This window comes from Perognathus longimembris, chromosome 18, assembly GCF_023159225.1.
Source record: "Perognathus longimembris pacificus isolate PPM17 chromosome 18, ASM2315922v1, whole genome shotgun sequence".
NCBI lineage: Eukaryota > Metazoa > Chordata > Mammalia > Rodentia > Heteromyidae > Perognathus > Perognathus longimembris.
In genome coordinates, this window is record NC_063178.1 from 52,280,883 (window position 1) to 52,293,256 (window position 12,374).

At 37.1% G+C, this 12,374-nt stretch overlaps 1 pseudogene; it reads right to left on the minus strand.

The window, feature by feature from the left end:
• Positions 1-1,281: 1,281 nt before the first annotated feature.
• On the minus strand, positions 1,282-9,773 carry LOC125367076 (annotated as a pseudogene).
• Positions 9,774-12,374: the final 2,601 nt, after the last annotated feature.

The following is a 12,374-nucleotide window of genomic DNA, read 5'->3' on the forward strand; positions in this document are numbered from 1 at the left end:
TCATAATCTATGTAAAATGAACATGAACACGATGTTTTTTTTTTTTTTTTTTGCCAATACATAGTTGTATTTCCAACTCTAAACAAAAGCAATAGAAATTCACTGTCATTATGGAATTATGTATTAGAAATAAAGATTTCAGAACAAAGCACAATAACAATACAAGAGGGCAAGAAGGGCTTCCATTATGTGACCATGTGTTTTAAATAGTCAAACCTAGTATAAAACTCAATAATTTGGTCTATTTAATTATGAGTAAAGCATCTCGTATAAAACTAAGATACTGTACATATAATATTTACTTGCTGTCAACTGAAGTAACAACAATTGATAACATAAGAAGCATACATGTATATTGAATATATATAACTTTGTATGTATAATATTCTTAAGTGATTAAGCTAGAATAAGTTTAATGTATATACAGCCATATATATTCAAACTATTATAAATCTATACTTTGTCCCACCAATACTCCATTAATCCAATACATCGTGTTATAAAATTGAAGTGTATTTTTGTTGCATATAAAAAGCATTCTTGAAATTTTAAAACTATGGGGGACAATTTTAAAAATGGGGGACAAGAAGACAAAGGACGAAAGGAAAAGAGAGAGGGAAGGGATACAAAGAATGGGGAAAGAATGATCAAACAAAACAGATTGAGGATTGTTGCAAAAGGCAGATATGTGAATAGAAATAAAATGAAAACATTAATATAATATATTTGGGGATTAAGCAGTGTAGTGATATAGAAGGAGGAATTTAATGTATTTTAAAATTATGTCAGTATAACTTAGTTGAACTCAACTACTTAGGAAGATGTGATACAGGGGTCAGATTTTGAAACCAACCTGGGCATAAAAGTCCATTGAGACTCTTGTCTTCAGTTAACCACCACAGAGCCAAAAGCAGGTCTGTGACTCAAGTGGTAAAACCATAGTTTTAGAAAACAATAAAGTCACTGACAGTACATAGGCTTTAAGTTCAAGTCCCAAGACAGATGCCCAAACAGAAACTTTAAGTAAATGATTAATAAAGAAAAAAATTACAAAACAAATCAAGAGTGAAAAATATACTAATTGGGATGATGGAATGAATGCAGAGTAAATAGGAATATAAAAAAATTTTAAAAATGCACCTTTAGCTAGCACTTGTGATTGTACCATCACTAGAGAAATTAGAAGCAGTCACTAATTCTTGAGATTATTTCAAATATATAAAATAATATCTGCTTGAGAAAAGAAATGTAGATTTAATCCCAAAATTCATACATGTGACCTTAAGATGGATTATTCTTCCCAATGTGCATTTTATTCCGGAGGGCATGCAGAACATTTCTATCTGGCCTTAACAATATGATATAGCACTTGGGGGCAAAGATGCAGCCTAAGAGTCCTGCACTAGAGGTTAAGATGGAGAAGACCTCTATAGCCACCATGAGCTTCCCCTTGGCACTGTGGTAGACAGGCAGGAAGGTGAGCCACACACTGCAGAATACCAGCATGCTGAAGGTGAGGAACTTTGCTTCATTGAAGATGTCAGGCAGGTTTCTGGCCAGGAAAGCCACAGTGAAGCTGGCCAGGGCCAAGGAGGCCAGGAATACCAAGACACAGTAGAAAGCAGTGACAGAGCCCTTATTACACAGGATGATGATGAGACCATGTTCAGAGTGGGCATCTGTGTCAATGAAAGGAGGAGAGGTTCCCAGCCAGATTGCACAGAGAATAACCTGGATCAGAGTACAGATGGGAATGATGATGTTAGGGGCCCTTGATACCAGCAGCCACCTCATCGTTCTCCCTGGAGAAGTGAATTTGAAGACCATAACCACAGTTACAGTTTTGGCCAAGACAGCAGAAACAGCTATAGTGAATGTAACACCAAATGTGGTTTGCTGTAGAATGCAGGTGACTGAGTTGGGGCGGCCAATAAAGAGCAAGGAACAGAGGAAGCAGAAGATGAGGGAGATGAGCAGGATGTAGCTGAGAGCCTGGTTATTAGCCTTGACAATGGGTGTGTTGTGATGTTTCACAAAGACCCCAAGAACAACTGCTGTGAGTGTAGATAAACCGAGAGCCACACTTGCCAAGGCAATCCCCAAGGGCTCTCCATAGGCCAGGAAACTTACAGCTCTTAGGAGGCACTGGTTTCTCTCTGTGTTGGAATAGTGATGATCTGTACACTTCACACACTGCTCCATATCTGGTGAGAAGTGTGGTCTATCATTAGTTCTTGTTTATTTCCATTCATTTTTTCAAAAAAAATTAGGAAATTGTTCAGGTAGATGTAATCCTAACACATTAACATTTCCTATCATAAATGTACTTTCATTTTCTACATCGAAACCTTCTCTACTTTCCATATTCTTCTTTATGTAAACTATTTTTTCAACTTTTTATTTCCTCTTTAGTAACCACATGTATCAAAAAAGTGCCAATTCTGACAGGCTAATGTCCTAACACCCTTTGTTTTAATACTTTTAATACTCTTTTTAGCAGTTAGCAGTGTGCACAGTTCTGTAACCCTATAGAAAATTGTGAATGACATGGCATAAATTTTCATACATGTCTTTTTCTAACACTATTAATCTCTGTGGCACATACTTGCAGTCCTACTCATCTGTGAAGTAATGGAACAGAGAAAACACTCTTTGATTCTCCAAAGCCATGGTATGTACAACACTCAGTCTCACTTCTTAAACCGATTCCATCTTTCTGAACACTTTCTCTGTTGCAGGACCAGTTCTCTGTACTATGAAATAAAAGTGTGCAAAATCAGTGTTTTCTGTGCAAACAAAATTTATCTATTATGGTAAACACTCTCCTGAATATGATGTGCTTAATTTTGTGTTAGAGTTTTAAACTTAATGATTAATGACAAGAAGGATTTCCTGGAGATAAGTTTGCCTGCATAGACCAGAAAATATTAATAAAATATTTTTTTTTCAAATCGTGAACTGTGGTATTTCAACTAGGAATGCCATCAGTTCTCACAGTTAAATTGACAGGGAAAAGGAATATGGGCTCTGTAATCTTAATATACAACTTTTGCATTGACTTTGTTGGATTGTGGAAATCTAGAGAGAGATGAATAATTTCTCCCGAAGTTATGGGCTTACCTGTACCATTAGCAATCTCATTCTCTGGGCAAGGGGTACAATCAAAGCAACAGACAGCCTCCCCCTCCTGAGGAGATTTCCTATATCCAGGACCACAGCTCTCACTGCAGACAGAATGAGGAGTCTGAGGGAAATCATATACTTGTCAGTAACTATTCAGATTTTACCTAACACTCTAAAACCTTCAGTATTTTAAGACTTAAGTTATTAATCAATATTTCCATGCAAGTCTAGTAACTGAAGAAAGTTACTGACTTTATATGCTATGAGTCATTGAGTAATGTGGGAACTTTTAAAGGTAGAAATTAATGGTGAGAAGGTTAAGTCCTAGTTTCCTGCCCTATGGAATTGTATTGAATTCATGTCATTATATGTTGTCTCACCTGTGGCATGGTAAAGAGAAGAGAGGAGGAATCCTTTTCAAACCTCTAAATGCTGTAAAGTACAGCACAGATCTCCCTTTTGTAAGGTTATGTGAACTGCAGGCCCATCCTATTTTCCTCTTCATTTTCCAGTAGCATGAGAAGAGAATCTTCTTTTCACCCAGGCCCCTTCAATGGTACCTCTAACCACAGATGCTTAAATAGTAGGCCAACTAACCAATGAATGAAACTGACACAGAAGGGAACAAAACCAACTTTCACCCACATAAAGTGATTCCTCAGGTACTTTGTCACAATATTAGAACCCCGCTAAATTTATATTTGAAGACAATATTGTAAATCAACATTTTGAAACACACTTAATGTTTTTGTTCTGATCCTTGAGGTCTGTTTTTTTTTTTTTTTTTTTTTTTTTTTTTTTAACCTTTGGCCAGTCCTGGGCCTTGGACTCAGGGCCTGAGCACTGTCCATGGCTTCCTTTTGCTCAAGGATAGCACTCTGCCACTTGAGCCACAGCGCCACTTCTGGCAGTTTTCTGTATATGTGGTGCTGGGGAATCGAACCCAGGGCCTCATGCATACGAGGCAAGCTCTCTTGCCACTAGGCCATATCCCCAGCCCCTGATCCTTGAGTTTTAAGTCAAGGACTGGGCATGGTTCTTAAGCACTTTTTACTCAAGATTAGCACTGTAGTACTTGAGCCACCGTTCAACTTTCAGATTTTGGTGGTCAAATGAGATAAGAGTCTCACAAACTTTTCTGCCTTTTTGAGATTTTTCCTGACCTGTAATCTTAGATCAGAGAACATTAGAGTCCTGAGTAGCTAGGAGGACAGATATGATCACAAGCACTTAGCCTTATTAAATTATTATGTTCCTTTTCTATTCGAGAGTCACTCAATAAAATTGTTAGGTTGGAAATAATTAAATGTTTGATACATAGGATATAAATTAATGGGTGTACATGTACCAGACCTAAGGCTTGAATTCAGGAAATGAGTATTGTATCTGAGCTTAATTGCTTAAGGCAAGCACTTGACAACTTGAACAAGAGCTCCACTTCCATCATTATTACTGGTTAATAGGAGATAAGTGTCCTAAAGACTCTCTTGCTTGGTCTGACTCCAAACCATGATATTCACATTTCAGCCATCTCAGTAAGTATGGTTACAGGAGAATGTTACTAGCACCAAGCCAGATAAACAATTTAGTGTTGAATTTTGTTTACCTGTATGTTTTTCAATCATTATGTTTAGATCCAACTCACCTCTGTAGTTCCTATGGCCCACTGTACCATATCTTCCGATAAAGACAGTTGATGGCCATGTAGAGCATATGGAGAAAACGTTCCTACTTTCACCTCAAGTTGAAGACCTTCTGGAAAATTCCAAATGTTCACAATGTCATACTCTGCCTCAAATTTCCTTCTCTCATCCAAAATCACTAGGTTTCCAGCAGGATTGTTAAATTGGATATTCTTCAGGAAAGCATGCAGCTAAAATAGATGCATCATCTTATGGTGAAGTCTATTCTAGATCTAAGACAGAAAACTTGAACTAAGAAAAACTCCTCATTGCATTTAATATTACATTCAGAATTAAGGCTTACGATAGACATCTAATAAGGTATCCCAGGAGAAAAACTATGGAGGAATAAAAATATTATTTCTTAACCTTGGTCTCTCAGAAAGGAGTTAGAAGGCTTATTCTTAAGGGAAACTAATTCTACATATAGTCCTGAATGAAACAATTCTAAGTTGCCTACCTGCCGTTTGCCACAGCCATAAATTTTATGATTGGGTATCAATTGAGCTTGCTAAAATTTCAAAACAAAAGGTAGGATTATTCTAGATCACTTATGAAAAGTGGATAATTTTGCTCAGCAGAACATCCTTTGCTACTTCTTAAGAAACTAAAAGGGGAAAGATGAATTAACGGTTTTCGGGACATTAGCTATGATCATGGTGAAGTTATCTGTAACTAAGAATTTATAAAAACAGAAATATATGTGTTTCTTTTTATTGACCTGCTTGTGCATAAGATCATATGAACACAGTGTAGAGCACATCACAGATAATTAATCAGTTATAATGTCTTAGATTTTGGAAACATACTTGAAACATTGCATTTCATACAGTGAGGAACCCCTCTAGGGAGTGACTGTGCTCATGATGTATGCCATCCAAGAGTGAAGACCTTACCTGTGCAGGGGAAGGCACTGTCCCTTTTCAGTTTCCCATGGTTTGCATTTCTGTTTGAAGAAGAAGCATCTCATGGAGAGCCTGGGCCACAGAATACACAGCATTGTGTATATTGTAACTGTTTCCAGACATAGTTAAGTCATAATTATAGCTAGGCAACCAATCCAAGGAGGCATCATGAGGACAGTTCTCCCATGTTACACAGTCAGACTCAGAAATGGAACAATTAAAAGAGAGAAACCACAGTCAAGCAAGGAAAAAGTCTTCTGGGTATTTGGAAGGGCTAACTGCCTTGACAAAATCTGTGAATCCAGAAACATCTGGATGATGATGTGAGAAAATCAGAGGTACATGGAAAGAGCCTAGCAGGAAATATCTCTTTCTGAGGGTTAACTCCCACTGTGAGTTCAATATACAGACTTTGCCCTTTATTAACACTTGTTCAACCCATTTCATTAAATCTAGTAGGGATTCATCATCACCGTATATGATGAGAATGTTTGATGAAGATTTATTAATCTGGTTATAACGGGACATGATTTTGAGTGCATATGATACGGCATTGGTTGGAATCACTAGCTCAAAGGCTATACAAACTCTTCTCTTGGCCATTTCTTTTTTCAATTCAGGAAGAATCCACAAACCATTCTCATCTTCTATGGTGAACATTCCCACCCAGTTCCAGTTGAAGTGAAGCAGTAAGGAGACCATGGCAGTGGCCATTGATGTGTCCTTTGGGGCCATCTGATAGAGAGCGGGGAACTTGTTACGGTCATTCAGGGCATGATCAAAAGGCCCAAAGGTAAGCTAAAGAGAATGAAAATTACACAGCCCATGAATGAGAATATTACCATCTATCACAATCTCTGTATTGAAGTGTATTTACTAAGTAACCAGTAAAAACAATTTAAAAATGGAAAGTCATTTTTTATCAAAAATTTTCCATTTTTTAAATTGTTTTTGTTTTAATTGTTTTTAATTGTTTTCAAAGGTTTTAATAGTTGTGCAATGTATCAATGTACTCATACAATACCTTTGATATTTGTCATTTCTGTCTCTAACTCCTATCTTTACCATCCACACCCATTCCAACTTTCCTAAGTCCATTATTATAACTTTATGTTGAATATTATGTTGCATTTCCCACCCAACTACTTCAACTCCCCTTTCTTCTGCTCTGTTAAATATAAATCTTATATATATCACCTTTCAACAAGATAGGCTTCAGCTTTCCATCATTCATTTATTTTTATACTGTCTGTTACTTGGTCAGCCACATTACACCTTGGGAGTCCACCCTATATAAGCAATCAACTAGCCAGATGGATCATGCATATAGACAAATGGCTTTTTATGTATTCCATACTTATTTCATATTTTGTCGTCATATTTTAGCCCTAACTTTCATATATGAGAGGACAAATGTCCTCTCTCTTTCTGAACCTGACTTCATTCAACATAATGTCTTGCATGAGTGTGTGTTTGTGTGTGTGTACAAGACAGCTAGTAGAGTACAATGAACTCAGGGTCTCATGCACTAGGTTGATTTTTTCTTTCAAGGCTAGCACTCTGCCAATGGAGCCACACATTCACTTCCTGCTTTTGGCTGGCTAACTAGACATAAAAGTTTTTTGAGTAACTGGAATTACAGGTGTGATCTAGCAGCACATTGGTCAACATATCTCCACGCTTTAAAATCATTTCCTATTTCTTGCTTCAAAAAATACCTTTACTCTGCTCTTAATTTTTCTATCCTCTTTGCTACACATAGAACTATAAATATCCAATTATTTGGAACTCATTTTTTTGATATCACAGTTAACTAGGCTCACACATCCAGTATTTTCCTATCATTCTTTTCTATCACTGGAAATGGCACAAAATTAGATATTTATTTAATAACCCCCACTTTGCCACCCTCACCTGTGGATACCTGTAGAGGCTCAGCAACATTCCAATCTGGGAAGATGTTAATCCTGATGGTCCCGTAATCACTGCTATTGATTTTATGTCTTTCATACAGGAGTAATTTGGACTCTTGTACTTCCCAAAGAGGCAAGTGAAGTGATTTTTAAATGCTAGCCAATCTCCACATTGAACATCATAGATATCAAATCCCAGAGTCAAGTTGTGTAAAAGATGAGAATTTTTTTTGATTCCTTCAACAGCAAAAGCCAACGCTAAAACTAACTGGTAGTTTTTGAATATAAACCTAAATAATGAGCATAGAAATTTAGGAGGAGTAATTCAAAACATATGACATTAATGGATTGAATATTGCTTATTTATTTTTTTGGCCAGTTTAAAACATTACGCTGGGCTGGGGATATAGCCTAGTGGCAAGAGTGCCTGCCTCGGATACACGAGGCCCTAGGTTCGATTCCCCAGCACCACATATACAGAAAACGGCCAGAAGCGGCGCTGTGGCTCAAGTGGCAGAGTGCTAGCCTTGAGCAGGAAGAAGCCAGGGACAGTGCTCAGGCCCTGAGTCCAAGGCCCAGGACTGGCCAAAAACAAAACAAACAAACAAAAAAAAAAACATTACGCTATCTTAAATGAGTTAGTACTTGGATAGTGGACCATATCTGACATGAAATAATGACACAGTGGTTAGTTTGATACAGTAACTTCTTATCTACAGTAAAAGACAGAAAGCGAGAGAGAGAGAGAGAGAGGAGTGAGAGAGAGAGAGATACAATGTGTGTATGGGTAGGCGTTAGTGTCCTGGAGCTTGAAATCAAAGCGTGGACACTTTCCTTGAACTTTTTTGCTCAAGGGAAGCACTCTGTTATTTGAGCCAAAGCTCCACTTCCAGCTTTTGGATGGGTAATTGGAGATAAAATTCTCAAGGACATTCATGTCCAGGCTGGCTTCAACCCTCAATTCTCAGATATCAGCCTTTTGCACAGAGAGGATTACAGTCATGAGTCACCAGACTACAATAATTTTAATCAATTTCTTCAAAATATGTGTCACAAAATTTTTTTTCAGACCACTGGCCAGTGGAGAAGGAAAGGTTTCTGTAACCTTTTGGTACAGAATTTGTGCCACTGACTCAGGTTGTCTCTAATAACATCACTTCATTATCAACCATGATAGCTGGGATGCAGGAGATACAGGGATGTTGGAATAAAGTGAACAACTTACCCCCCTGGAAAGGAGAAGCTACACTGAATGACACAAGTGTCTTCTACTGACAGGCAGAAAGTCACTCAGGAGTATGTGCAAGATAGAGCAATGAAACTAAACTGCTTCAGGTACACTAGGGATGGCAGGTCAGAATAGAGAAGACAAATGATATTGCTTTGCACAGCCAAGTTCCCTCAGCCATTGCCAATCCTGAAAATAAAGCAGTAAATGAAAATAGAATGATAAGTTACTTACGGATTACTGTCTTCATTCCTGGAACCATCACTGTTACTGCCATCTGTTCCTAAAGTGTAGAGAGGAAAAAATCCAGCAATCAGCACATCTCCATCCATGTGTGCTCGGTGCTTCATTGTAGAAAAGCAGCCACTGCCAGCCAAGGACTTGACAGGAAGGGGAAGCTGGAGAAGAATGAGTATGAAGATCAAAGGGCACATTCTTGAAGCATCTGCCAAGCTGAAATTCCACCTGGAAATAAAGGTTGCAGTGCCAAGTATGTATACTCATATATGTTTGTATGTATGCATATGTGTCTTTTTATTGGCAGAGGTTTACACTGTAGCCCATGTTCTTTCATGGATTCCTCTTGTGCATCCCCAGGGAAGAATGTATAAAACTCTTCCCTGAGGCTCTGCATCTGCGGCTTTGCATCCAGGAGAAAAACAAGATTGAAAACATGTTTGCCTATTTTTATTTTTAACCACAGGTGTTATGATGTTTCCAAGACCACAGATACTGAAGCCCCAGAGATGAAAGTTATATTTGGTCAGCCATCTGTGTCAAGATAGAAATTGCATGAAAGCTGCTTGGGAAGATGCCACTAGATTGCCTCAGAGGATAATATTTGCATGTGAACTGTGAAATGCCAAGAAAAATTTCTAGGCCATTGAGATGTCCACCAAACATATGAGAGCAGCATACCCATAGGGTCAATTCACATACCCAATATCCATTACAGCCACAGGGCATTGATGGCTCATGCAAGCAGGCTTCAGCAAGTATTCCATATGCAGTGGCCTCTACAAATGTACTCATTTAGTATTACCTAAGGAAGCTATGATGATGCTGAAGTGTATAATCATTCAATGCCAAAACTGAGTTTCACGATTACATTCTGAACTTTCACCTTCAAACAGGTTTAATTTTTTTTCGAAACTTTCAAATATAAATCGTGTTATTTTCATGATGCACCTGTCTGAGAACATGTGGTAATATATCTCATTCTTCCCTATCATAAGCCTTGGTCAATACAGAAAACAACTCTATATTTACTCTTGTCACAATACATCAAAATTTCATGAAAGAGACCTCATTGGCCCCAGAGAACAAGGCCATTGTATGTCATTTTCAACAAAGTAGCCATTTTCACAATATTGTTTAGGGCTATCCATGAACATGAAAGGATGAAAGGTCTTTACATTTTCTGCTATTTGTGATGATTTTGTTCAGACTTCTTTAGTTTTCATTATAAAGCTCTTATATCTCTTTGGTTGGGTTAGTTCATAGGTTTTTGCTTTTTGGTTTTTTTTGAAACCATTCAAAATGGAGTTGTTTTCATGATTTCCCTTTCAGCTTGTACACTGCTAGTGTATGGAAAGGCTACTGATTTTGTGAGTTGATTTTGTATTCTGCTTCTTTGCCAAATTGGTCGATCAATTCTAAGCTCTTGGCTCTTCAACATGGAGCGTTTTGGGTATTTGAAGAATAAGATCATGTTGTTTGCAAATAGGGATAGTTAAATTTCTTCTTTACCTATGAGAATCTTTTTAATGTGTATTTTCTTTCCTGATTTCTATGAGTAGGAATTCCAGAACTATATTGAAGAGGAGTGGAGAGAGTTCATATCCTTTCCTCTTCCTGATTTTAGGGGAAATATTTTTAGTTTTACCTCATTCAGTATGATATTGGCTGTTGATGGGTCATTTATAACTTTACTATTTTAAGGAATGTTCCTTCTATCTATAGCCTCTCCAAAGCTTTTAACATAAATTGATGTGTTTTTTCAGTCTTTTTCTACACTTATTCAAAGGATCATATGGTTTATGTATGTGGCTCTGTGGGTATCATGAAATATATTTATTGATTTATGTATCTTAAACCAGCCTTGCATTCATGGGATGAAGCCTACTTGGCCATAATAAATTATTTTCATTTGTTTCAGGTTCTATTGGGTATTATCTCATTGGAGAGCTTTGCATATGTGTTCATCAGAGGAGTTATTCTGTAGTTATTTTTATATTTGGCCCTTACCTGATTTGGGGATGTGTGTAATGGCTTCGTAGAATGGGATTGGAATTGCTCCATCTGTTTCCAGTTCATGGAAATGCTTGAGAAATATTAGTGCTACTTTGTCTTTAAAAGTCTTATAGAATTGAGCTGTGACACCATTCGATCTTGAGCTTTTCCTTGATGGAAGACTTCTGGTTACTTCCTCAGTCTCTTATCTTTTGTCTTGTATATTTCTTAGATACTGTTCTTTATGGTTCTCTGAAGAGTGAGATTTTTTTCTCTCTTGAGATTGGCAAGTTTTAAGTCATTACTTTATTGAATTTATTTTCCTTACAAAATTTATTTTAAAGGTATGTACAGAGGGGTTATAGATACATAAGTGAGGTCATGAGTCATTTCTTCTAGAACAGTTCTTTCTCTTATTTACACTCATTTCCCCTGCCCTCCATGACCCCCATACCCCCCAAGCTGTAAAGTTTGTTTCCAATATAAACTCTGGTATTGTTGGTGCGTTGTTTCATGCTTTGTTTCACCATTTCTGTGAGTCTACTTCTTTTCTCAAAATTAGTGACAACAGAAAATAAACCAAATGAACAAAATAAAGGAAAATGTTAGCTACAAACAATACACTAAAAGAATAATCCTGTTGCTTCCATTTCTTGGAGTGCATTTCAATAAGCATCATGTTATATACTAATATGCTCATAACTATAGAACTATTATCACCAGTGAAGGAAATCACGCAGTCTATGTTTATTTGGGTCTGGCTTGCTTCACTTAATATACTTTTATCCCAGTCTTTCCATTTCGTTATAAATGGCACAATAGCATTCTTTCTGTTGAAAGCATAGAATTCCATTGTTGTATATATATTATATTTTCTTGAATCACTTATCTACCACTACCGATGTACATCTGGGCTAATTCCATATCTTAGCTATGGTAAATAATGCAACAATGAATATGATTGTGTTGTAGCTTTAGTGTAGCCTTATTTATAGGCTTTGTTGTATATTTCCAGGAAGGGGATGGCTGGGAAATAGGGAAGCTCTATGTTTATTCTTTGAGGAACCTCCATCCTGATTTCCAAAGTAACTGAATAACTTTATTTTCCCATCAACAGTGTAGTAATGTTCACCTTGGGCCACAACCCTGCCAATATTTTGTATTATTAGTTTAATTGATAATAGCCCTTCTAATTGGATTGAGGTGAAATCCCAATTTTGTTTTGATTTGCATGTTTTTATGGCCAGAGATTGTTAACATCTCTTCGTGTGTCTATTGGCCATTGTTTTTT